Genomic DNA, 5,083 nt, shown 5'->3' on the forward strand with positions numbered 1-5,083 from the left:
ACAGGCACACACACCCACAGGAATTAAGAACAGCAGGCTGCCAAASTTGAAGCAAATGAGCCCCAATACTCAGTAGATTTGTGCTGTGTGTTGAACAATAATTGTGCTGCCATAAAACTTTCTGCCTTTTACCTTAACTCCACAATGCTTCCTCCGGCAAGACTAAACTTACCACAGGCAGCAAGAATTCCCACAGATGAACCCACTTACAGCTACAAGAGTTTCAATTTACTAGAGCAGCTGCAGCAAATTGATTTCTGAGCTGTGAGTGGTCTATTGGAGAATTTCCAAAAAGAGCACAATCAGCACAGAGGAAACCCCAGAGAGAAACAAGCCCTCTTCAGGAAGGCTGGCTCTTATACTGGGTWGTCTGTGGAGCTAAATAAATGGATGGAAAAAATAATGCCCACGAGTTCAGGACCTGTGTGTTCTCGTGAAAATGACATAGCATGTCATACTGCTATGAATTAACTATTCTCCTCTCAGCCTAAAAGCTGACTGCCAACTGGTAACAATAATGCATTGAAAACACAACTGTGTACAGGATTTTTATTGTTGGTTTGCCTTAATAGAATGTAATATATGAGAGGAGAGATTGTCCAGCATTTTTTCCACAACCAGATGACTTGCAATAAATCTGGTAAGGAAAAAGAACCCATAACAATATGTAATTTATAACTGAATATTCTGACTCTTGGAGTCAGTGTGTCATGATCAGCATTTACCAACATCAGGATCATTACATCAAGTTTCCAATTGCCAGGATTCACAAAAGGAGCCTTCGTGACAAAATCATCCTGACAAGTAGCTCTGTCAGAAGGAGGGTTGGTTGTCTGTCAGGATCCAACACCATCACTGACTAGACTGGCTGCTCCCAGGGAGAAGTTCGCTAAGAAAACAGCTGCAAAAGGAAGAAATCAAGAGGGATCTGGTCAAAAGCTGCTTACCTAAAGCACATGTTCGTTCAGACTCCACCTCAGCTCAAAATTGAACTGCATCTGTTCTTCAGCAGAAATCTGCCTGGAATGTGTTTGTGTTTGGAGAGGAAGGGAGAGGATGATGCTCCCATAAATCACTTGCAAATTTAGATTTATGGACTTATAGATAAGTATTATATGAAGAAATTTATTTTTCTCTACCATTGTTCTGTTTTTCTCCTTCCAGTCACTGGGCACAGCCTGTCAAATTGACTTACAACTCTGGGTTTGCCATGCCACCGGGCTGCTGATAAATTAATTGGACCACAACACATGTCATGTTCCTATCCATGGATTCAGGTACCTGAATCTGGATGTAGCAGTGTCTTGAGTCCAAACAGATGTAATGGGAAATAAGAGTTGGAGCAGAGAAAGCCTTTCAATACAAGCAGGAGCTCACAGATACAAGAGTATTTACAGAAGTGCTCTGGATTTGTATGCGTCTTTGTCTACAAAGTAAGGCTTTCTAGGAAATCTTAAAAAAAAAAAAAAAATTAAAAAAAAAATTAGAAAATTCAAAAGGCACTTTTCATGAAGAAGGTTGTAAAGGAAGAAATGCTGTTGTTAAACCAAAAAGAATAATCCACTTACAACACTAGGTGCAAAAAACTTCAAATTTATCTTGTTCAACAAAGAGATGATACGCTTTATCTTATGCTTGTCATTTGGTGCAGCAGGTAACTGCTACTCTAACTTTTCAAATCTATACATATCTTCTAACCTGTAAAATCACATGAGAAAATAGGTGACAGAAGCACCACTTTTATTGTGCTGGATGGCTGTCTGGTGGTTGACTAGATTCCTTGTTCAAATTCCTTGAACAACATTCCTTTGTATGTCAGTGATTTGCTCAATTTACAGGGGCTTAACCACATAGACATGGACCCTTTGATTGCCCTCAGCAGTCTGATCTGCTTCAAAGTATCTCAGAACTAACAGTGGGACATTCTCCTTGGGTGGAAAAGTCTGTGGCAGACTTTTCTGATCTTCCAGTGATAGACAGAGATGATTAGCATTCACACAGATTCTGCTGCTGTGGTTATTCACACACCAAAATACCACAACTTAGAAGAGTAACTTCTGCCCTACCCAAAGATCTTTATAGTCCATTGCAACTCACAACTCACGTTGCTTCTTTCTTTTCCAAATCCTCTTTTGACCAGGTAATTTTACTCATGGCAAACTAAGAAAAAAATCTCTTTCCCTCCCCCTTTTCTGTTACACACCTTGCCTTCTGTAGTAGGTTCATTGGAGGGGAAAAAAAATAAGGCTGGAAGATGAAAACGTGCACCCTGCTAAAGCAACAAGCCCTCTGAGATCCTTTTTTTGGACCAGGTCTGTACATTACTGAAGCAGAGAGGTAGCTGTAATTTTCCCAAATGGTGCCTGTTGAAGTGCCAGAACCAAGCAGGACTATGTTTTCATCAGCTCAACAAGCCAAAACCAAATAAAATGAGAACGTGGTTAAATATTTCTGGACACTTTTAGGGTAGGAAGAATGCAACAAAGGAAGAGGAAGGCTGAGAATTTCCTCAACACAATCTTCCAGTGTGTTCTAGTGATTTGGGAGAGTAGTTGCACTGAAAACCAATAAAAAATACCATTACTTAGGTTGTTTTGAAAGCTGATCCTTATTTACTGTTCAATTAACAGTTAAGTTTTCTAAAATCACTTGTGAAATACAGTAATTGCAATTATAAGTGTGTAGAATCTGCAGAACTCTTATTTGCTTCCAGATTGCTGCTGCACAATTTATAAGGGCAAATTCCTGCTGTTACTGTGTGTTATTGCAATTGCCAGTTTTCCCAGTAAAAGGTCATATTCTACCACAGTTATACCATTGTCCTGCATCTTTTTACAAGTGATGGTAAGATATTGATGTATCAGCTTGCTGTGGTATGTTGAGAGGTTTCACTGACTACGTAAGAGTTTTTGCCGCTGTTTGAGCTGATTACCAATGGAATAAAAATTTTAAAATCATGTCAAATTTTTTTTTTTTTTTCAGTTCTGATGCAAACTTGACTTTTTTTCTTATGTTTAAGTACCTGTTTAAATTTTAATGAAGCTAAGATTTCCTCAGGGATTCAGGAAAGGACCACCCTTATTGAGGGTGAGTTGGACATGAGCCAGCAGTGCCCTGGCAGCCAGGAGGGCSAAGCATGTCCTGGGTGGCATCAGSGACAGCATCACAGCCGGGCAAGGRAGGGGATTGTCYCGCTCTGSTCTGACATGGGGTGACCCCAAAGCGAGTGCTGGGGGCAGTTCTCGGTGACAGAACATAAAAAAGACATGTAGCCATTAGAGAGTATCCAAAGAAGGACCGCAAGGATGGTGAGGGGTGTGGAGGGGAAGCTGTGTGAGGAGCCACTGAGGTCACTTGGTCTGTTCAGCCTGGAGGAGACTGAGGGGAGACCTCACTGAGGTTTTCAACATCCTCATGAGAGGAAGTAGAAGAGCAGGCACTGATCTCTTCACTCTCATGACCAGTGACAATACTTGAAGAAATGGAATGAAGCTGAATGAGGGGAGGTTTAGGCTGGATGCCAGGAAAAGGCCTTTCACCAGRAGGGTGGTTGRGCACTGGAACAGCTTCCCCAGGGAAATGGTCACAGCACCAAGCCTGACAGAGCTCACGACACATTTGGACAATGCTCTCAGGTACACTGTGTGATTTTTGGGGTGTCCTGTGCAGGGCCAGTAGTGGCATGTGTTGATCCTGATGTTCCCCTTCCAATTCCCCTTCCATATTCTATGATTCTGTGAGAGTATGAAATTGTATGTCTAAGCATGCTGTCAGGGTAGGGAGAAACTAATGAATGTAGGTCACTGAGATTACTTACTGAAACTTACCTAGTACAGTAGTTTTATTTATGGAATCATGGAAGGCTGGAAAAGACCTCTAAGATAAGCAGTGCCAGCTCTTAACCCAGYGCCTCTGTAATCACCACTAAACAACATCCCCAAAAGCCATATCCATATGTTTCTTGAGCACTACCATAAGTGGTGACTCCATCATTTGTCTGGGCAGCCTGTTCAGTGCACGACAACCATTTCAGTGAATAATATATATATATATATATATATATATATATATATATATATATATATATATATATTTTTACAATATCCAATCCAAACCCCTCCTGGCACAACTTGAGGCCATTTGCTCTTGTCCTGTCACCTGTTATCTGGGAGAAGAGGCTGACACCCAGCTGTTTACAACCTCTTTTTATGTAGTTGTAGACAGTGATAATGTCCTCCAAGCCTCCTTTTCTTAGAGTTTGTTGAGCACTTTTGGAATACGCTAAAATTTCGTGGTTCTCTAACTGCCATCACTGATCCTAGTTTATTATAAATGTTATGTGATTACTTGTCTTCTTCAGTCTGTGGCATTAATGAATTAAAAAAACTCCAAACTACCCAAACTAACAAAAGCAAAAAACCTCATACAACTAAAGAAACAGCACATTGCAATCTCTATCAACCAAAAATTTAAATTGTTTTTCTGCAAGGCATGTAAAGTAATACTGAATCAAATGGCTAAAGGAAGGGTGTCTCATTTATTGTTTTTAGAGTTAGCACATGGTACCAAGGATTCCAACACTCTCCCCTGACGAAAAGTCTTTGTTTCTCAGTCTGTTGACGCTGGTTGGTCTTTTCCCTCTCCAAGTATTCGAGTGCTGTTTATTTTCCCAGTATTCGAGGCCAGCTCGCGTTTACACAGACAATGGGCTCTCCCAATGCGGGTGCTTTTTGAAGGGCGAGCAGCAAGCCCCATCCCTGCCGCAGGGCACGGACGAGCGTTCCCGTTCCCGTTCCCATTCCTGTTGCCGTTCCTGTTGCCTTTGCGATTCCCGTTCCCGTTCCTGTTCCCATTCCCGTTCCCATTCCCGTTGCCGTTCCCGTCCCGTTCCCGTTCCCGTTCCCATTCCCGCTGCCGTTGCCGTTGCCGTTCCCGTCCCGTTCCCGTTCCCGTCCCGTCCCGTTCCCGTTTCCGTTCCCGTTCCCGCTGCCGTTGCCGTTGCCGTTGCCGTTCCCATTCCCGTTGCGTTTGCCGTTCCCATTCCCCGTCCCCGTCCCCGTCCCCGTTCCCGTTCCCGTTCCCG

The sequence above is a fragment of the Malurus melanocephalus genome, unplaced genomic scaffold (genome assembly GCF_030028575.1).
Source record: "Malurus melanocephalus ecotype Western Australia unplaced genomic scaffold, MMel_1.1 scaffold_15, whole genome shotgun sequence".
NCBI lineage: Eukaryota > Metazoa > Chordata > Aves > Passeriformes > Maluridae > Malurus > Malurus melanocephalus.